The sequence below is a fragment of the Aedes albopictus genome, chromosome 3, assembly GCF_035046485.1.
Source record: "Aedes albopictus strain Foshan chromosome 3, AalbF5, whole genome shotgun sequence".
NCBI classification, from domain to species: domain Eukaryota; kingdom Metazoa; phylum Arthropoda; class Insecta; order Diptera; family Culicidae; genus Aedes; species Aedes albopictus.
The window spans coordinates 356890568-356914166 of NC_085138.1; the positions used below are offsets into that span (position 1 = coordinate 356890568).

Genomic DNA, 23599 nt, shown 5'->3' on the forward strand with positions numbered 1-23599 from the left:
AGAGACTATCGGTAGTATTCCGGAACCGGTTTCGGGTGTCCCAACAGAAGTGGTCTAATCTGAAAGTGATCCAAAGCCATGCATGCGACACCTCAAATCACGGCTTATTAGCTAACAGAATGTACAGTAGACAAGAAAAAAGTCTCAGACCATATCAGTGTTCCACGGAACCAATTTCGTCTGTCCCGCCGGAATAATTCAAATGTACAAGAGAATCAATACATGTGACATGTCACATGATTTATTCGGTAACCTAATGAACGGTTAGCAAGAAAATAGTCTCAGATCAAATTTGGGAAACAGATCCTTTCCGGGAACCGATTTTGGGTGTCTCGTTATAAGTGGTAAAATATAAAACTCTACCGTACCTATGCATGCGACACACTAAATCGCGGCTTTTTCAATAATCAAATTTTAACAGCTAAGCTAAAAGTCTCAGACGCATATTTGAGAGAACCTTTAGTGTTCAAGAACAGGTATCGAGTGCCCCGCCGGAAATGGTAAAATATAGAAGAAAAGCAAAATCATGCATGGGTAAGTGGTAAGTGTGACAAGCAATGTTCTGCATATCATCGCATAACGCTCCCATATGAATTCGAAACCCAGCAAATATGGGACTGATATGCGATGATACGCAGTGTATTAAATATATGAAAAGCCCGTACTCGTAGGGGGGGGGGACTTCGAAAATTCCTTATTTCAGCGTGACATACTTACTTAACCCGATATCCAGTTGACAAGAAAATAGCCATAGATAATATTTGGGACAACCAGTAGTGTCATGGAATCGGTTCCAGGTGCCCGCCGGAAATGGTCAAGCGTAAAATTGAAATAAAAATAAAATAAACCGAACTCATACATGCTCCACTCAAATAGTGAAATTATGAAAGAGAACAAAACCAATGTTAGCGATAAATCAAATTGTGGCTTTTCTGATAGCCTGATAAGCTTTGGGTAAGATGAAAAGTGAAGAAATGATCTAAGTCTTCATATATGCAAAAGAACAAAATCGTGACCAAAGCAATCTCATCAAATTACACAATTCCAAGTGCCTGCGCTGTTTATATGATGTAAGATGGATCAACGTGTTATGGGAAAATTATAATTAGATCGCATCAACACTGAAAAGCACTGAATATAGTTATTTATGTAACGAGTTGCAAAATGATGATTTTTACAGCACGAGTTGTACATTTATCCAACGAGGCTTGCCGAGTTGGATAAAAACGACGAGTGCTGTAAATATCGAGTTTTGCAACGAGTTGCATACATTTTTTTGCAATGAAAGAAAAACATTCATTACAAAATGATAGATTCCATCAATTTCATCGTGCTTCGCGGTAGTTGAATGGGACCGGCCACGAGTTCTATCGTGCAAGACACAAAAAATTGGATCAAGCATGCCGTGCTATAACCGTCACAGTTTTTCAAGCTCTAGCCGTGGAAACTGAGGTCAGACTGAGGTTATCAATCAAACAATTGCATTATGATTCATAATGCAACCGAAATGAGTTGCATTATGAATCATAATGCAATTGTTTGGTATCGTGAGGAAAAGTAAGCCGTTATCTCACCGAAGTGACAAGTATAAAATATAATATTATAGTGCCGAGTTGCAAAAAAGTTTTTACAATCTCCTTTTGCGTCTAAAATTACAGTGCCCAATTTCGGTTCATAAGGAGGTCAAATTTTACATGAATCGTATTAAGCGTATAAGTGTTCTTAGGATCAGCTAATGTCGACGTAAAGATTATGAATACATATTCGACGAGAAAGGCACTACCACCACTAGGTGGATTAATCTGGGTTTTTTTAAATGATTTTCGTAACTTTTTATGCATATAAACACAGCCACCACCAATACGAACCGAACCGTGCAAGAGTCATACTCATCGGTTCATCCGTTCTTGAGTTATGTTGCCTCAACGGAACTTCAAACTCATTTTTATATATATAGATAGATCAAAAACCAAAAAGTGAGGAAATGGATCCAGTTTCGCCTTAAGGCGAAACTGGAAGCATTTTCTCATTTTTTCGGTTTTTGATTTTTTATTAAATAACGAAACAATATTTTCAAAATCGGTTTTCGTGCATATGCAGAGTATGGATCAAGGTATCTTCTGAATTTTTTTGAGGTGGAAAATGTTTTTCATTTTTGCAGAAACCATTTTTTTGTGACATTTTGTTCAAAAATGGTTTCTGCAAAAACGAAAAACATTTTCCACTACAAAAAAAAATCAGAAGATACCTTGATCCATACTCTACATGTGCACGAAATCCGAATTTAAAAATATTGCTTCGTTATTTAATAAAAAATCAAAAACCAAAAAGTGAGGAAATGCTTCCAGTTTCGCCTTAAGTGGGATTTTGATGTTTCTTCTTTTGTTTACAAAATTCCTGTAAGAAGTTAAGAGAAGGAGAATTATCCAGTTGAATACTCAACAAATTCGCCTTTTTTCGACATTACATACCTATGTGAACAAATTAGGTACAAGGCTTGTTTGCGCGACTTTTTGTCGCTTGTTTTACATCTCTTTTCTCTGGCAGTTTAATTCAATGCCTCTCGCCATAAGATATCAAAGAGAAAGCCGAAGCAAGACATACTATTTTCCTCAGTTTTTGGCACGTCTTTCAACACGTTAGTCGCGTTCGACATCAGGTCAGCTAGTCAATACGACCCTATCCGTCGGACCGACTGCAACTAATTAAAGTTCAACTGTTTCGATCCCCTCCACATCTGCCACCCTTTCTTACATAAGCCACAGTAAGTACAACAAATCACTAAAAATAATCAATCTCAGTCTCCGATTTACTTGTGTCCCGGCGAGACAATCACATCCAAATATCCAGCGAGCGCATCGTGAAGCGTGTGTGTAGGGGAAAGTGGGGCAATATGCCATTTTTCAAACTTTCATCGTTTTCAATGATATATAGCCTCATTTGTTAGGCTTTCAAAGTGGTAACAGCAACTAGACAATATTTGCTCGATGCTTCAGCAAAAATATTCACTAAATTATTGCATTTTCATTGATTTTTAGCGATTTCAAAAACTGGTTCGTAAAACGGAAGTGGTGCAAAAAGGCCATCTGCCATGGGGTAAGATGCCACTTCATGAAAACATTCAAAAATTACGTCCTTCAGTTTTCTGGCATTTTCGACTCACTTTCACCTTTTTGTCACGTTTTTTCGTTTACTCAATAGATGGAGTGTTACCCCCCTCCCCGCAAAACGATAATCGTAATATTTGAATGACCCCTAACATGGAAAGCGTAGACATCAACAACCATGTGACTCCATGCGTGCCTCAATCTCGTTGGAAACACTTGGCTTGTAATAAAATCACCAGAAAACCTTAATTGCATGCACGGAAAACCGGAAGTTGCCAATTTTCATTGGGAAATCAAAAGATTTTCCGTGGGTTTGGCGGCCTAGCATCTAGAAGAATGTTCAATGCAACCATATCTTGACACCGTTCACCTATATCAATGATCAAGTCCCATTCAGGAATGATTTTACGAGTTGGGCCATTTTACCCCATCTTGGCATTTTGGGCTCTGTTCCCCTACCTACTATAACTACGCGATCATCGATCATGTGTTTGACCATCATCCTCCAAGTCGCGTCGCCGCCGTCGTTTTACACACATGTGACGCACAGTTTTCCGCGCGTTGTGTTTGTACAAAATAGAAAATCAAAAATATACAATCAACAACGCTCTGGTTGGAAAAGTCACTGATCTCTCCCATCCGTCCGCCCATCCGTCCGGACTAAACCGATCGCGATCGATCAGTCAGTGACAGTGTGCGGAAAATCTTCAAAGTGAAGAAAAGTCCCCTAGGGGGCTGTCCATAAACCACGTGGTCATGAGGGGGGGGGGGGGGGGGTTTCGGCCCCTGACCATTTTGTATGGACAAATATTTTTTTTTGTATGGACTAATGACCACGCGGGGGGGGGGGGGGGGGGTTGAAAAGTCCCAAAAAAATGACCACGTGGTTTATGGACAGCCCCTAGCGCGCATTCGAGCACTTTCGGTCTCAACGCCGCGCGCCGCTGCTCTAGCTCGATAAGCTCTTGCATCGGATCACGCGCGCGCGCCTAGAAGCAGTCAAGTGTGTGGCTCGACGACGCAAACGGCTCACAATCAACCAACAACGGGAAGCTTCACTATCAGTAGGTAAGCGATGCGCTAGGGTTGTTCTCCTAAGTTACGGGTAACGTGCGCGCAGCCACTACACTGACTGTCGTAATCAGCTCAGCAGCGACGGCAAGGCTCGGAAGCACAGAAGTTCTGCTCGGAAGGAAAAGGCAAATCTTCGAACGGCAGTGCTGTCTCGTCGGCGGTTGAAGCAGGACGCGCAGGATTCTTCCGCTCTTTCCCAGAATTTCCACCGGTGATATTTGCTGTTGTTGGCGTTGTTCGTGGATAGTGACTGCAGGTGAATTTAAAAGTTCCTTATTTTAGAGACTGATCTACACTCGGAAGAGTGAGTGCAAAGCGTTCGGAGGTGTGTTCTCCCGAGATAAGTGCGTTCCGTTTGGGTTGACTTTGAAGAGTGTGTTCAACGGCGACGGCGACGACGACGTGTGTTTGCGGAGAAGTGCTGTGCAAATTTGTCAACTGCATTTACACTAGTATAGTCCTGTACCTAAGGACGCCGAATCGATTAATAAGCAAGTGCGTTTCAATGCGTCAAGTGCGGTGATCATAATGAGACGGTGATGAGTGCACGGAGAGAAAAAGTTCAAGTTCTGAGGATACAATTTTTGATTGATTCAACTATAAAGGGTTGTTGATTCAACAATTTTGTTGAGTTGTTTCAACAATCTCTTGAGATCTTCGGTAGATCTAACCAAAAATATACATCATTTAAAGTACTGTTGAAACCACTAACTATCGTATCAACATAACATTAGATAATCTTCTTTATCGACGTTTAAATTCAAGAGATAAAATACTTGTCCTTCCAACACCAATCGTCTTAGTTACATCAACCCTTCAACTGATATCTCCGTGTAATAAAAAATCGTGTGCCCTCGGTGAGACCGATATCGAACCGAAGCCAGTTGGTAGTGGATTAATGATCGTTGATGGATTAACGTGGCGCGGGCTCACAACAAGTAGGATATCGGTCAGCGCGCTGGCCGGCTGGTGAATAGCCGGAGGGGAAATAAATAATTCTGCATTTAAGAAAGAAACGCGTCAATACAGCGCACCGCACCACACCGGTGCGGTGGCAAGCAATGACCGACGGAATTCTTCGCTTGAACCTGCGTGGCCACCAACAACAGCCAGTGGTGGATTTTGGTGGTTGCTTATGGCGTTAAACGTGACACCGTAAAATATATGCACGACCTCAAATGAATACCACACACTACTGACTGTTGTTGTTGTTTTCTATCAATGTAACGTTTTTGCGCGCCCTACCGGGTGATTTCATACATAATTTATTGAATCCATTTGTCAGTCGGAGTGATAACAAATCTTGACAGTACGACGGAGATACCCTACCCACCAGTATTAAGGGCACTGGGTTTAAATGCAAGAATCACCGAAACCGAGATGTTTGTGAAACTGAATCTCTACTGATAGATGGGGGAACTTCTCATTATTCTGTGAAGCATTACATCGCAACTGGGACCGAGTCTGCCTCTCAATATAATGCTCTTTAAGTATTTCCACAGCTCTTAACTGAAAGTTTTCTTGACCAATTCGAAATTTTTATCATCTTTTTCTTCATCATGGAGCAACGCCGCAACTTGGACAAAACCTGCTTCTCAGTTTGATCCTGATTACTTTCACTGTTATCAACTGAGAGCTTCCGTTGCCAATGACCGTTTTGCATGTTTATAGCGTGTGACAGGCACGAAGATACTCTATGCCCAAAGAAGTCAATGAAATATCAAACCCGTCACCCTCAGCATGATCATTAGGGTGCCAATGGAATGTATGGGAAAAATTTGACCATCGAATTTCAAAAACGGGTAGTGCTCAAAAGTTTCGTCTCCTCAAAAAAAGTCCCCATGCAAAATTTCAGCTCAATCGGACTTCGCTAAGGGGTGGCCCAAAGCGGTCAAAGTTTGGCTGTTTTCAAACACGGAAAATATCCCAAGGTACATGAAAATTTCGAAATCGAAAAATTTTTTTTGATGCCAAATGCCTTAAAAGTGCATGAAACGTCGAGATCTGGTGTTATATCAAAAATTTTTTTTTTGGAAAAAAATTGACTTTTTGAACTTAGAAAATTTTTGAGTTGGGGGAGTGAAATGAATTTGAAATGGAGGATTTGAATTTAGTTGCTGAAATATTCAAAGCAATAGTACTGGAACATGTCTTATATCATCGTTGGCAACTGCTAGCATATTATGTATCATATATCGTTAGGGTGGTTCACTTATTATGCATTAGGGTGGTCCTGTAGAAAAATTTAAAAAATAAGATAATAGTATTAAAAAATCACTTATATACCTGTAAGTCATTTTCAATGTTGAATATATATAATATTTCATTAGGGTGGCTTATTTATTTTTAATTAGGGTGGTTCATTGAGATGGAAATTAAGAACAAGAAAATATTTCCAGAAAACTTACCAGTCATATTTTTGTATAGTTTAAAACCATGATCCTTTATTGGCATGTAACACTTTGTTAAGATATTCCTAGACCAACATGTGGAAAGGGCGTAACAACCATTGCGATTTTCTGCTTCTCCTGCCCCTCCCGGGCATATCCCCAATTATTCATAAAATCTTTTATTTTCTTTTTTAAATTTTGAATCTTTTTTTTTGGGTGCTTCACTTATTTTGCAAAAGGGTGGTCCTTTTTGTAGAAAATTAAATGAAAAAACGATAATAGTATTTGTATTGTATTTTCCGTTAGGGTTGTTTTTTTTTAATTAAGATCAAAAAATACTTCGAGAAAATTCAACTAGGTAATCTTTTTCGTAAAGCTTCAAGCCATGATTTCCTACAAATCATTCGGTGACTTATCTATAATGAGATATTCTCTAATTATTATCTCTCCTCTCGTTCTATTTCATTAATCACGGCATCAATATAGTGATTAAAACCGATTTACAGAATTAAATATTGTGGTACGGACTACCAAAGAGATTTATTTACTAGAGAGGTTCATCTCATTGTAAGATTTTGAAAAGTTTTGTGAGACTAAATTCAAATATTCGGGTAAATATTTATTCAGCTGTTTCTATGAGGAAGAAGAGTTAAGTTTAAGTGTAATGTACCAAAAACCTATCAGCATGAATTTAGTAAATATCACAAAAACGTTCCCACTCTTCCGTTACGTCCCTTTTACTACGACCAGGCTTGTTCGCACTGAGCATATGAAAATTATGCTCTATTGATTTACACCACCGAAATCATCGTATTTATGAAATCTTCCTATCTTAACTGATAAAAGGATGTTGAAATAATTTAAATGTCTTTTCGAACTGTCAAAAAACCGCACCGCAGTACCACACTTAGGGGTTCAAGAAACAGTTCTACTCTTCAAACTTAACTCTTCTTCCTCATAGAAACAGCTGAATAAATATTTACCCGAATATTTGAATTTAGTCTCACAAAACTTTTCAAAATCTTACAATGAGATGAACCTCTCTAGTAAATAAATCTCTTTGATAGTCCGTACCACAATATTTAATTCTGTAAATCGGTTTTAATCACTATATTGATGCCGTGATTAATGAAATAGAACGAGAGGAGAGATAATAATTAGAGAATATCTCATTATTGATAAGTCACCGAAAGATTTGTAGGAAATCATGGCTTGAAGCTATACGAAAAAGATTACCTGGTTGAATTTTCTGGAAGTATTTTTTGATCTTAATTTCCAAAAAAAAAAAACAACCCTAACGGAAAATACAATACAAATACTATTATGGTTTTTTTTTTATTTATTCTTCTACAAAAAGGACCACCCTTACGCAAAATAAGTGAAGCACCAAAAAAAAAAAGGTCCAAAATTTTAAAAAGAAAATAAAAGATTTCATGAATAATTGGGGATATGCCCGGGAGGGACAGGAGAAGCAGAAATTCGCAATGGTTGTTACGCCCTTTCCACATGTTGGTCTAGGAATATCTTAACAAATTGTTACATGCCAATAAAGGATCATGGTTTTAAACTATACAAAAATATGAGTGGTAAGTTTTCTGGAAATATTTTTTTGTTCTTAATTTCCATCTCAAAGAACCACCCTAAATAAAAATAAATGAGCCACCCTAATGAAATATTATATATATTCAACATTGAAAATGACTTACAGTTATATGAGATTTTTTAATACTATTATCTTTTTTATTTAATTTTTCTACAAAAAGGACCACCCTAATGCAAAATAAGTGAACCACCCTAACGATATATGATATATAATATGGCAACTAACGATGATATAAGACATGTTCCAGTACTATTGCTTTGAATATTTCAGCAACTAAATTCAAATCCTCCATTTCAAATTCATTTCACTCCCCCAACTCAAAAATTTTCTAAGTCCAAAAAGTCAATTTTTTTCAAAAAAAAAAAATGTTTGAGATAACACCAGATCTCGACGTTTCATGCACTTTTAAGGCATTTGGCATCAAAAAAAAAATTTCGATTTCGAAATTTTCATGTATCCCTGATCATGCTGAATACACACGCCTTTACAGCTATAAGGCTATAGGGACTCCTGGCTATATGGGGTTAGCTTCAAGTAATCAGTTTCCAGATCCAAGTTCCGATCAAAAGTACCCCATTTTAATTGCTATTTGCAATTCTGCCCAGTACGTCAATTACATTAAATTAATATTATCTTTTTGCCAATCAGTTCCACACCAGTCGCAATCGTCAGCTTATAAAGCGAAGGGAATTACCTGCGCGTCTGGTGAGAATAAGCTTTTAGATATTGTAAGCTGGAGGCGCGATTCACTGTATTATCGGTAGCTATTAGTTCGCTATGACGTAGTTAAATACTTTTGTTATCAAAAAAGTTATCAGCCACGATATACGCTGGCTTGATAAATAAATGTGTTTCGATCATAAATTACGCTTTAAAAAGAATCATACACGGGTTGATCCAATACAAGGTAGTCGTTAAAACACCGGCAGCATCATCATCATGCTGAAGCTGTTAAGAACGATCATTTACGATACAACTGGTTGTATCCAGAATAAGGTGGCATTACGAATGCAATATTTCCAACAATTATCTGCAATCCATGACTTTGCAGGATAATGCAAGGCTTGTTCTTTTGTGTACCGTAAAATATTAAGTTTTTATAAAAAAAAATGAATGCTCACGGTAATAACACAGAGAAACAAACGTCACACCCCACTCACCTCCCATCGAACACCTTTTTAACGTTGGTAAATTGACCACGCGTTGCGCTGGTATCGTTTTTGCTCCTATTTGACGGTTGCTTACTACTGACACCTAGTGGTGGTGCGGCCTATTACAGTACGATTTGCATTGGGCGGTTGTGATTTCGTGACGATGTTTTTCAATTAAATTTGTTCTAAGTGTTACGTCTGATTCGCTGTGGTTACAGTGTTTACCGACTCGATTTCATTAAAAAAATGTTTTTTTGCAAAAATGGAAAACATTTTCCACTACGAAAGAAAAAATCAGAAGATTCCTTTATCCATAATTTACATGTGTACGAGAACCGATTTCTAAGTTATTGCTTTGTTTACAATAATAAAAAAAAATGAGATAATGTTTCCTTAATAGGCAGAACTTAATTTAAGGGCTTTTCTTTGCCTTCCATTGCATGAATTTGTTTGTTGCTGTGAGACAAGTACATTGATACACTTACCTATGCCAAGAAAAGTCGCGAAAAATTCCCGACCGGAACGGGGATCGATCCTGCCCGTTCCAGATTGGCAATCCAAAGCCTTATCCATAAGGCTAACGTGAAACTTCCCTTCGAAACACACGATGAAAGACGAAGCTCTGACTGCTTGTTTTTTTGTTCTATGCCTCACATTTATATTCATACGATGGTAACACATAAACACATGTGTGTTTATAGCGCCGCCGTGCACTAATACTAAACCAATTGACTCCCATCGGGTGACGGTCATCTACCAGGGAGTGTCATAATTTCTGCGTTGAGCTACGGTAATATGCGTAATATCAATGTGTTCGTCGCGAATATGTTGGTTAGCGACATAGAGTCGGTTCGCTGTAGCGTTGATGGTGGAAAAAAAAGAAATGTAGATGTAGCGAACAAAATGCTGATAATGGTGATGGTGCACAAGACTACTTCTACGTATTGATGCAATACGTGCTGGCGATAACACTAGTTTACAGCATTTTTGAACTCGGTAAGCTGATGATCGTTTTTGGTATAGAATCATGCCCTGAGTTCGAAAACGCGAAGGAAAAAAATTACAGTAGAGCGGAAATTTTACCGACTTTCCATACAAGGTTGATGATTTGAAATCGATTTTTGTTCTATTTTTGAGCAGAGTCGCTCATTTCACACATCTCATTCTCCGTAATCAATGCTCCGATTGAGCTGAATTTTTTACTGTAACTCGCCTACATATGATATGTCAAATAAACGTTGAGAAAGAATTTTTAAGTTGTTTTTTTCTTATTGAAAAAAAAAATACATTTCTTCACATATTTTTGGAAAAGTTGCTAAAATTTAAAGAGATCGTCCCCAAAACTCGCCAATATCTTGAATTTCATCAACCTGACGCAAAACCTGCATTCAGATGATCGAATTGTATTATATTCAGCTTTTAATTTATGGAAAAAGATTTAAATTTGGTTGAACCAAACGCAATATTTTTGAATTTCATGAAATTCCATATTTTAAAAAGTTGTAAAACTCGATATTGAGCTAAAACTCAAAAACTGTTCTACTTAAAATTTTTTGAAGCACGGTTTCGAAATCAGCGCTAAATTATACTTCAAAAATTTTGGTCTTTCACAACTTTCGTTTTATTTTGTTAACTAGTGTAATTAGTCGTACTCCTAATTAAGCAGTGATTAATAACCCCGATTCCTTTTTTTCATGGTTTTTTTTCTATAACTAAGAAATTTTTTAACGAATTAGCACACGTTGAAATACGTATAATATCAAAATTTCAAGTCTATTGATTAGAAATTTAACCTAATCAGTGTAACAACGTATTGTTTATCGTTTATCGGCTCGTGAGAAAGATCAAAACCATCGACGGACACGTTGGTGAAGAAGAAACCAGTCAGACTGAGGCAGTGGTGGAGGTAGAGGAAGGGGTAGGATATTTCTTACGAGTAAATCTCTATAGTATGACGAAAATGTATTGCCCATCTTATGATTATAATTCCGTGTGCAGCATAGTAGTCTCATATTAATCGGGATTCCCATAGAACATGGGACAGCTATGCTGCACACGTCGATATAGAAAAAGGACAATTTTTATAAATAATATTTTGTTTTTCAAATACAGTCGTTTTAGAAATCACTTATCTTAGAGGAAATCGGCTGTTATTATGAAACTTTACATTTTCAAACACCAGTATTATTTAGATTCTATCGGACGTTCCTCTAGAATGTCTTCCATTTTTGGCTTTACGGGGCGTTATCAGAATCATCAATCATTGCTCTTAAACTTTGAAGATGCAAATCTCGGATTCTACTGCATGCAATGAGCTACAAAATTGATCGTTTGTATGCTTACATCCGACTAAGTTTTCAGTTAGATCAGTTCACTAAAACTGGGGATTTGTATCGTCATAGTTTCTAAGGTAATGATGATAGCAGATATTAACACGGCGTCCCGTCCCAAGTAACATTTTGAAGACTAGAAGAATCGTCATAAAACCGAATAACTTTTATTTTGGTTTTATGATGATTATAAAAACCTCTTCTAGTAGATTTGACTAAAAAATGTTACTTGGGATAACCATAACTCCAGCAGAATTTACCAGACATTTGTTTTAGTCTCACAGTACATGTTATAGCGTGGAATACTTGCAGCGCATATCCCTAATATTTATCTTGAAGTTAATTACTGGGAAATTTTCAAAATATTCCAGAATTTTTTCTAGCGGTTTTACACATAAACTGTTAGCCATTCATCAAACAATTGCATCAAACCAAATTCTACGGATATAATATCTATGGAGAGTTCAAGAATGTTCTTGTCAAAATCACCCTTCAAGGATTCTACCTGGAATATCTTGAAGGAATTACTCATGAATACTTGTACGAGTACCTCAAGCTATTCAATAAATAGTATTAAAAATGTTGGCATTAAATTCCTAGGGAATTTAATAGGTTCAGTATTGATTCAATATTTCTTCAAAGATCATTTCAAAAATATCTCCATAGATTACAACTATATATTTTTCTTAATATTTCTCAAGTAAACCCTCTAGAAATTAATCAGCCATTTCACATAAAAAAAACCTTCAAGAATTCTACAAGAATAATTGGCATTCAGTATAGAATCCAAACTGGGATTCAGTAATAAATTTCACAAATATTTCAAAAGTAACTTGACCATAGATCAAACCCATATTTTTACTGCAGTTTTACTCCAAGGGTTGCTTCTAAGAAAATCCAAAGAGTCCTATAAGAGTATCTCAAGGCATTCCACTAGAACATTTTCCAAACACTGCAGATGTGATTTATTTTAGAGATCCTATCCGAAGTTCGCTCTTAACGAGTGCTTTATGGTTGAACAAGAATTTGCCATCAGAATCCTCAATAATTTATCTTGGGTTTGGTTTACACATTTCATTGGACATTTTCTATGCCTTTCTTAACCTTCCGTAACTCGCGCGGTTGACTACCTGAATCAGCACCACGCTGATGCTGAGTACAAAAAGCGAGATTTTTTCAATGTGTTGTACAAAATACAACAGCGCGATCGCTCGAGGGTTAAGGAAACATTCCGCAATGTATTACAGATATTTTTTCCCTGTAAATACAATCTGGAATTTTGCAATTGCATGCAATGAGGAACATACATCTGACAAGATATGTGAGAGAGAGCGTCACCGCAAACCGAGGCTGAAAATCGCCCATTGATGGTGTCAAGTGGCCAAACATCCAAAAGATTTTATTGAAGTTTTTCTCCGTTTTTTTTTTTTGTACATAATTAAAAAGATAAAATAATGTCGATCAGTTTTCTTCAACCAGCGCAAAGATTCCATTTATTTTCCATGTTCTTTCGTAGCGAACATAATATGCAAATCATGTTTGATCAATGATATGTTTCAAATCATTATATCGCACGAAATTGTAAGAAGACACGTATTGGTTTGTTTCGCTAACGTAAAAATAAGGACTGTATCGTTAATTATGAGTACACCTTAAAATTGCTGTATTTCAAAATGTTTTATTTATTTTGTAAATTAAATTCAATTACATTGTTCATTGACCATCAGAAAAGCCCATGACATGATTGTATATTTAATTTTTCGTGGATCTTGCCACCTCTCGCACTTTCTTCTTGGCGTGCTTCATAAGGTTTTGGACAACCGTTCCGACGATGGTTTTGCATACGTTGACCCAGTTTTTCTTGAATTTTGTGACGTCCTCTGCTCCTCTATCCTTTTTCCGTAGTTTCCCTTTCATCAAAGTTAACTATTTCTCAATGGGTCTTATTTACGGGCAATTTAGAGGATTCATTGCCTTTTCCACAAATTGAACATTGTTTACTTCATACCTGTCAAAGGTGTCACGCGCATAGTGGCAGGATGCCAAATCCGGCCAAAGTAATGTAGGACCTTTGTGCTTTCAGATGAGTGGCAGAATATGTTTCTGGAGACATTCCTTCACGTATATTTCGACGTTCATACCTGGGACGGTGAAGAAAGTTGACGATTTCATACCACATTGACAAATTGCTTGCCTAACCAACACATTTTCCCATTTTTTTTTTTTTCGCAAAAAATCGATTTCTCTTAATTTGTAACATCCGTGCCATGCTTAACAGTGAAAATCTGTGCCCCTGGAAGTACCTTGTAGTCCAATTTGACATACGTTTCATCATCCATGAATATGCACATGCAGTTTTTGCTCAAAACATCGTCGTACAGCTTCCAAGCCTGAGTTTTCACATAATCCGCCAGAATTTGACTGCGTTTTGGACATTTCTGTTTTGGGTAGGTCTTCGGGGAATTACGCTCCTTGGCGCGTTGAACCATACCAACAGTCGTTTCACACTTTTTTGTGTAATCTTTAATGGATACCTCCTATTTTCCTTCAACGATTTTGCAAGTTTTGCTGTCCAAATTTGACTTGGACGCACCTGTTTTTTGCCGCGTCCGAGTAAGTCTTTTAGTGTGTTATGCATACCGAATCGTTTGATAGCATTTTGGACAACAAAAACCCTAACACATTCAATTTTTGCTAATTTTCTTAGCGATGATCATTTTTCCTTGCAGTGCCTGGTCACAATCCATTTTCGCTTCTCCTCCGTAAACCCTCGCATTGTTCCACTTGAGGAAAAACTTTAACTTTTAATGAAGGTTATCGTTTGTTTACAACGTTAGCAACACATAGACACAAAGCAGTTAACAAAATAAGGCATACTCTTTTTAATACAGAGCCTCAAAGGTGTACTCATAATTAACGATACAGTCCTTAAGTAAGACTTAGAAATGTTAACATCGCATCAGTGAACAGTCTCCTCTCTCTAAGATATATATAGGGATTTATCCAGCGATTCCCACAATAATTAAGGAGGATTTTTTCTCCAGATATTTCACATGATTGTCTATAATAGTTTTCCCAGTCGTCTCTCTGAACTGGAGGAAGTAAAATCTCGATTTGGATCTGTTCTAGTTTTGACTTCCGAGAGCTGCTCAACACAAATCTCAAAGGAATAAAAAAGGATAAAACTTATAAAAAAAAACTAGTGAGACACGAATGTATGCACTATCCTCTTTATATATTAAAATGGCATACGTGGGATCACGAATAACTTTCACTTGTTGTTTTTTTTTATCAAATAAAATTGGAACGCTAAGGGAAAAAAGAGAAAAAAATAAAAATAAATAATAATCTATTTTTTTTACATTTTGAACGAGAGATTGGCATGAAGATGGGCCTGTGTTCAATATCTGGCCTGTCCCTTTCCTCCTATTTTGTATCTTTCTGTTCGTGGTCCTATATATGCCACTGCATATTTATCTAGACAAATATTGATAGATTATCGATCTCACTTTATAATTTGGTCAATCCAGTTTCCAGCAACAATGCTATAACTTTTAATCTAAATTTTACAAAATATAGCAACTTTCAATTATGTTTTCATAAATAATTTGTGGAACAATTTCGTAGAATTGATATTTTTTGAATGACTATTGTTCTATGTTTTGTTTGGAATCCAATTTGCTCTCAAGGCAATTATAATCGAAAACTAGACCATACAAAATATGTGCCAATAAAATAAATTCTCAATCGGCCGATAGCATTTTACCATCAAAATTATCACTTGTTAGTTTCGCCGATAAACTAGACACTTCGGTTGAAATTTCCTCAATCAGCAAAATCAATAACAGTATTTCATTTAGCCAACACCTTCTAATTTATATGTTTTTAACTAATTTGAAATCCATCACACCACACCATATCGGTCGGTTGCAGTCAACTTTTTTGCATGTCATCATATTTTGGCAATCGCTTCTTTTTTAGCAATCCTTGGTTTTATCCGGTTGTGAGGTCCGATGCACGACAAGTGACAAGTGGATTTTCGGCGGCATGTGCCCCGGTTTTTGGACGTCACATGCGTGGTTGGTTTGGTCTATTTTGAGCGACTGTTGGACATCGAAATTGGGCTTACGCTCACGGGCATCCCACCGGTCATGCTCAACGGTGATCAGGAAGACAATTACGCTCACGGTTGGGTGTTTTTATTTTGAGTTTTGCAATGACTTGCATTTCTTTTAAGAAGATATAACAGTGATGGTTTTGGGATGTCGAAATGCATTGAAAATTATATACCACCCTGCGATGCAACTTCGTTTAAAAAATGGCTTTTGGATTCAGGACAAACTTCCATTCGAATATCCGATCATCAATCATACTAAATATCAGCTTCAGAAACTTCTAGCTCATAAAATTTCAAAAAACCATCGACCATTCGCTCAGGTTCAATCGAAACGAAAGTAGTTTTTTAACTAACTTCAAATGCAGTCAACGATTTGTGTCAGCAATTCAGTTCAAAAATGGGTCATAGGTTGGAGCAGAGTAGCGCAGCATGTTATTTAATCTTAACTTACGCGAGAAGGTAATTTGTGGCGGGTGATGAATATGACAGCTCTTGCGAATATTTTTAAGCATCTTATCTTCTACCCGAATGCTTCCTATGGGTTTGTTTATTTGCTACTGGCGCAGCTAGCCAAGCGGTTCAACACACATGAAGAATATCGCCGCTCGTGACAGCAACTCTGACGCTTGTCTCTTCTCAACACCTTAAAACAACCCAAAGTGTAAAAATACGAATGGGCCTTATGGGGATGTTATAATGACGTCTTTAGCGCTAACAGTTACCATAGAGGGGTGTAATTTGGATTGAGTAGGAGCAATGGTTCGTTCTAAAGGGATTGATAATTATGCTTTGAAGTAAGTTATGTCACTGCTCATATAAACACACTCCTTTCGATAATTGCCCATATGACAATAATTTCAGCTATGCTCTGCAACTGGCTAACTCAAGACTGAAAATTACATCATTGAAGTGAAAAAATGCGAATGAATGGAGTAATGCTTATCATTTTTTGGTTATTTCAGGATCCTAGAAATCGAACACATACCCTTCATGCCATACGTCAGGGGTTTCAAACATTCACCTATTAAAATAGTCATAGAAGAACGTCTTGTTTTAATTAAGGCAATAGTCTAGAGATGATAACATATCGAACTGAACCTTTCTGATGATTATGATGATTACATACCCACCGGAGGTTAAAGCCTGTAGTCACGTCAAAATCGTATCGACATCTCTGATATCTTTACTGAGACTACGCCCATGCTCAGAGCCCAAAAGCCTACAGGTCGTCCTTTTTAGCTAAAAACCTGTTTTCTGCTTCACTTACATCATAACATTGCGATTGGGATGAGTAGGGAGTCATTGTCAAGATCATTGTCATCACACAGCGTACACAGTAATAAGAGATGGGCAAAACGGCCTGCCTCTACTGCAATGTCCTGCTGTGTGCCAGTCTAACACTTGTTTGCAGATTTCGTTTCTTCCCTTGCGTATTGTGTGGTCGATCCACTCTTACTTTCCCTCACGAATTTCTGCCACTATCGACTTTTGATGAGCTCCGCGTTGGAGATCCAATCGCCAGACCACCACGCACTAATTACATACCGTTGTTGAGTGTTCCACACTGATACACACCACGTTTCACTGGCGTACTACAGCACTGATTTCTATGTTTGAGCTTGAGCTTGCTTGCTTGAGCTTGATTGACCGCCCGTAGATGCTACTCCAGTATCGCCAGACAAGCTACACTCACACAAGGAACCAATGTGATATCTGCCGGGGATTAGCAGGCATCTTCAGTGTGTGAGCGTTGGTGATCTTCTATTTTTTTGGCGGCAATGGCGCCTGCCATGTCAGGTTGCAGGTCAATGTGGGAAAGGGGAAAGATGAGATGATCGCAATCATTTGCATCCACATCAGACCGAATATACCTCTGCGTCTGCACAAATTCATGCTGCTGTCGGAGTGTTGGTAGGATATGTTTAGCAGAGGGCTCACACATTGGTGTGTGAATGCCAGGCTTAAGGTGATAGAATTGTGTGTTTTATTATTCTGAAGATGTGCGGTATAGTTCGTATGATTGCTTAACTCCTAGGCGTTATCTAATATACACTGTGTAGTGAAAGTTAGAAGGATACTTCCAGAAGGATACTAAGGTCCATGGCTGTTTGTCTCCAGTTCCGCACTCTGCGTAGGGTCCGCAGATCGTCCTCCACTTGGTCGACCCACCTAGCTCGCTGCGCTCCACGTCTTAGAAGGATGGTAAACGGATTTTTTCAACCTGTTTCTAGTTCTAGCGATAGCTATGAATGAAATTATGAATGTACATGAGTTGTATATATAGAGAGGAGGAAGAAAGTTGTTTGTTTGTTTATTACCAGGGATTTTAACCTTTTATGGGTCATTCGTCCCGTAGGAGGAAGAAAGTATATAGAAAGATATTAAGTAGGAGGAAAGGGATGGGCCAGGGATTGAACCCAGGACCTTCTGCATACGAATCAGAAGCGGTAGCCACTCTACCACCAAGCCCGTCTTACAGCAGCACTGATTTTCACGTTTGAGTTGAAAACGCGATATTTGATGCGTCGAATTATCTGATTGTTTTTCTCATACACTCACAAAAACAGTCAGTTGGCTACCAACATATTGAAAGCATCCATATCCAACATTCTCCATTGCTTGCCCAGGTACCGTGAAATTGGAAGGATTGACCGCATTGAGGGGACCGATTGAGTCTTGTTGCGTCTCACTCTTTCTTTGCAAATCTGGTTGATGACTGTCATCCAGTAGGGCCGGGATGAATGTCAACTGGTTAAGTAGTATTGCATGGCGCTATAATCACAAACATAGCATGTCATATGAATATGAATATGAATATGAATATGAGGCATAGAACAAAAATTCATGCAGTCATAGCTTCATGTTCAATCGTATTAGCTTAAGTTGCTTGGGTGTGATTCAATTCTTGAATACTTTTTCAAAAAGGCGTATTCTATATGGAATTCCTATGTAAATACGTCTATTTAAAAAATAAAAAGAATCGAAACGAGACCTGTTTCTCCTGCTTTGCTACACCATTAGATTGCGATTGAGGCTCATGAAGCACCAAATGACGGTTTGCGCTGAAAAGTTGATCGATTAGTTAACCGCTGGTCAGCCGATAAACTTTTCAGCACAGGCCGTCATTGTGCTTCAGATTTGTGCTACATGGGGAGTGCCTTCTTTATATTTTTAACTTAGTTTTGAAAGAACATCATACCACAAAAAGGAGGATTTTCGTTTCTCTGCCAATAAAGTACAGAACAGTGCAACTCTAAAGAACATCCATTGATGATAAGAAAGAACAATCTGTGATGTAAAAATAAGCAGTAAGGCCGCCAAAGAACTCTTCAACAATCCAACTAGAAAGTGCAAGCAGCAAGGTCACCAATCAATTACATTATGGTATATGTAGTCAAACACCCGTAAAACTACAAGCTTAGTACTGCTCAAGCTATCTCAAACTTCTATTCGTCAGATGGCCTTCGATCGAATGGTTGTATGTCATTAAAATATTAGGCCTCAACGATGTAATTTACATCCCTGGCAATGGTTGGTTCACAAACTACCCAACCTTTAATTTCTCCCGTGTCATTGTTACTCAAACTTTATACCGAAACCTATTTTTTTTTTAAATCAGAAACAATTCTGGGAATCGTCCTATTCGGGGGAATGGGTCATTCTGAGGAATGGGATTCTGGGGTTTGACTTTCTGGGAAATGACTTACAATTCATTCGCTGCACAGATCGAAAAACAAAGTGTAAAATTATGTGCAATATAATGCACATAAAAGCGTGGCATATTACAGAAGTTTACATGATAAATAATGTAAATGTCATGAAATATCATGTTTCATTCATCATTCATCATTATTTCCATTATTTGTCAAGTAATTCAGCATGCCTCAGTATGATTACACTGAAACCTCCATTAAAGTCGATACATGGCTGACCGAAAATATTTTTTACCGTGCAAGCAATGACTAAAATATACAGTTTTATATTTTTTGACAAATCTCCTTCGTCATGTGAAGTGTTAAAAAATATAAAAGTCTTTAGTTTTGTCATTGCTTGTACGGTAAAAAATATTTGCGATCAGCCATGCATCGACCTTAATGGAGGTTTCAGTGTACATGACATATAACACAAATTTACATGATATATCATGTAAAGCATCATAACAAGTTTACATGCCTAAAATAAAGTTTAGATAACGTATAAACCACATTATTTTTAACTGTGTGGAACTGCTCCATGATATTGTAAAAGCTACAAAAACTGTACGAATTACTTAATTCAATTTATTCCTTAATACTTGAAACCATTTAAAGCTATGTTCACTTAGAATCCGGAATCATGTCACATTTTCTAGTGGCGCTCTCAATGAACATAATCATCATTCTTTTGCAGCACTCTGATCATACACTAATCCTCTTTAAATGGTGAAAATTTCATCGATTTTCTTGCAACGAGTGAAAAGTTATTTCAGATTGAAGACAAGAGGAGGAAAAAAAGCTTGCACAAACACGTTGAAAATTTAGCGTGGTCAGGTACGACAGTCGCGAAAAATGTTAATATCGTCAAAACCATTATGTGTTATGTGCACAGATGTTGTTAACCATGGCATAAGGAAGTGTCCTCGGAAGAAAAAAGCTTGGGTTCATTGATAAATCTGCTTTGAATTTGAAGATTTGGCAAGAAGTTCGAACTCTGGGCATGGTTTTTCGCAACAAGATGATGAGAACCAATTCATACAAGGATGACAGCCTCAACAATCGCGTGCTGTTTTTCAAAAACGCACACAAGGGATATGTAGAGGTTTTACCTATTTTGATGAGCTGCCATGACAGCCGGAGACGTTCAGTGGTATCATCACAGATGGGTAGTGTTTATCAACGAAAAAACACTCTAATTTCGCGTTTTCTCAATTCACTGAATTGCCCCTCATTTCGCAATAAAAAAAAAGTTTGGCAATTTTTCTTCGGAATCCTAGTCAGACTAGTTAAGGCACTCAAGACACTGCATAGATGACCTGATTGTTGAACAAACGTGCGGAAGGGGTTGTTGCTAAAATTTACCACCGTTGTGCAGATTTTTAGAGAGGTCAACACTGAAAAAGTGAGAAAATGTGTGAAAAATGAAAATAAATAATTTCAATGATATTTTTCCATGAAAGTACAATAAATAACCTTTGTTTTGAGAGCTTCACCTTTTATGTTTGTTATTCCATCCCTAAGATATACGTGATTTTGTCATTCCGGATTCTAAATGAACATAGCTTTATGCAGTGTTTCATCAATGGTTCAAATATTTGACAAATAAGACGCAACTCAGGCATCGTAGCTACAAACAGATTTATGAGTACCGGTCAGCTCATAGCAAGTTCAGCCATCCACTAATAATGGATCACTAAATGAGCATTGTATACGCTCTTAGGTGTTTGGCTTGTTCACTCAACCATAACCACATAGGAATTGATGTGGTCTATAGTAAATCATAATTAACAATCAAATGCAACCGATACGCAACATGCGCAAGGTGATTCATGTAGTTCTTATGAAGATTTGCTACTGGAATAATCGATTATGGCAAGCGTAAAACAAAAAACACCGTCAAGCAGTTGCCCAACAGTCAATAGGTGATACATATTTATTAAAAAAAAACTCTTTGAAATGTATTTTTGTTTTCAATTAGGCTGGGCGAACCGTGAATCGGCTGATAATGCTACGCCATCCGGCTGAGTTTTCCATGAAGTGTTTCGCAACATAGATATGATAAGATAGATGTGTATGTGATTTTGAGTGTGAATATTTCTCATAAGCTGATTATTTCAATGGAGTCTACTGAAATGGGTTACGTACAAAAGGCTGAATCACATAAGGCTGAATGATCAAAAGGCTGAAACACATAAGGCTGAATGATCAAAAGGCTGAAAGCATCAAAAGGCTGAAATATATCAGAAGGCTGAAAGATATCAACATATTGAAAAGTTTTGAAAGTTGTAGAGAATCGAATGAAATGACATTTTGGACATTTATTGCTAATCTATTGGTCTTTGATAAACATTTGACTCGACTTGAAAATGATCATAGGAAACAAAAGAATCTTTGCTCGAAAGTACATTTTTATCAAACGGTCATTTGGTCAAAAACCATTTTACGGAAGAGGAAGTATATGACATTCAATCGATTTAACTATTCATCGAATGGACATCTGGTCACGTGAGCTAACTCTAACTGATGAAAAGACATTCAAGTGGAACATAATCTTATGGATTTCGGTATCATAATGTCTATGTTATTGTACTTTCTTCAGTATCATATCGGCCAATACCCAGCTAATACTAAACTGTTTTAGCTCAAATTGACAAAGCATTTCGCCAACAATTTATTTCCACTCATATGAAGTATTGTGTGTGTCAACTCGGAAACTAGGTTGAATGAGTCTTAGATGTAAACAATTGTTCGGGTAATTCGAGTAATAAGCGGTAGTTGAGGCAAAAACCTAACTGTTGCTCAAAAATGTTTGAACTTTGTTCAGTTCTAAATTTATAACGCGTGCGAGCTCTAAATTGAACACTAGCGAAATCCGCGAAACTGAAATGGCCATAGATTTCCAGATTTCAAACATTTTGAGCTCATTAGATTCAGAAATTCTTCTGCTATTGGAGCCATATCTGAGCGTACCTACCAGTCCGGTCAACATGGGTTTTGGAAAATCCGGATTTCCAATCATATGATTTAATACAATACAGTAACGGAGTTATTGGCATGTATTATCGAAAATCATAAAATTGCCTAAACCAATAGAGTCTGATCGTCGGTCCATCAGTTGGCCATTCCTGATTAAGTTTCTCAAGGAACTCCGGGTGACTAAACAGGTTTATTAGCATCACATATCGACAGAAACTATTTCCCCCAATGTTGTGCGCATAAGAATTCAGAACCGAATTGCAGCACTGCAGTGTGAACGCGTTCAATTTGCATTGAAGTTCATACTCGGCACACTGCGATCAAATATATTTGAACATACAAATTGAACGCGGCATGAACTGGAAAGGACTAAACCCGTAGCATGCTGACTAACATGTTACCCTTGTATCTGTGATACTAAAATGGTCATATGTGCGCCATTTCACCCTTCAATTTTGGCAATCTTTTGGGCTAATTCAATCTCCTTTTATTGAAAAGTGAACCAGCCCGACCATCGTGTGTTTCGAAAAATCTAAATTCCTGGAGCTGTATTTCAATATCTGAGACCACAATGTCGTACCAAAGGATGATGCATTTCCTGTGGCATAACATAATAACGTCCAAACATGTAGATGCGGCACATGGTTCTAGTCCTAGGAAAGAAGACACATAGGATTTATTGATGAAGATAAGCGCATGTGAACTCAGAGTCGAATGGGAACCGAGCGGGCGGTCTTAAGCAGCAAAAGCTCTGACAGGCAAGTTCAATGCTTTGTCGACCAAAGAATTTATAGTGTTCAGTTCATTTTTGGCTCACGTTCTGTTCGAATACAATACTGCTTGAAAGAATAGCCTATTTTATAAGAAGGAGAAACATCTGGTAAAATGTAAGCAGCTTCAACACCTGAACTTAAATTATGGTTCTTCCAACATTTTAAAAGAAGGTTTTCCTTCTGATAAAAAAAGATGCAGCTATAACATTCAAACACAGTAAGAACAGCCTATGTTCAAAAGAAGGGGAAATCTCCGATGAATCGTTTTTAAGGAATATGCGCACGCAGAAGTTAGCTGCATTTTACACATTGGTAAGAACGCCAACACTGAATTTATGCAAATACCTCAAAAGAACAGCCTATTTTTAATAGAAGGAAACATC

The 23599-nt window shown here is 37.5% G+C and overlaps 1 protein-coding gene across 2 annotated transcripts in view; it reads left to right on the forward strand.

The window, feature by feature from the left end:
* Positions 1-4284: 4284 nt before the first annotated feature.
* LOC115267545 (aquaporin-like) overlaps positions 4285-23599 on the forward strand; it is a 37289-nt gene continuing 17974 nt past the window's right edge. Inside the window, exon 1 of one of the 2 annotated variants that reach the window (XM_019704758.3) lies at positions 4285-4437. The gene's annotated coding sequence lies outside the window, so the exon portion shown is untranslated. The other variant, XM_062855343.1, reaches the window with a different exon arrangement.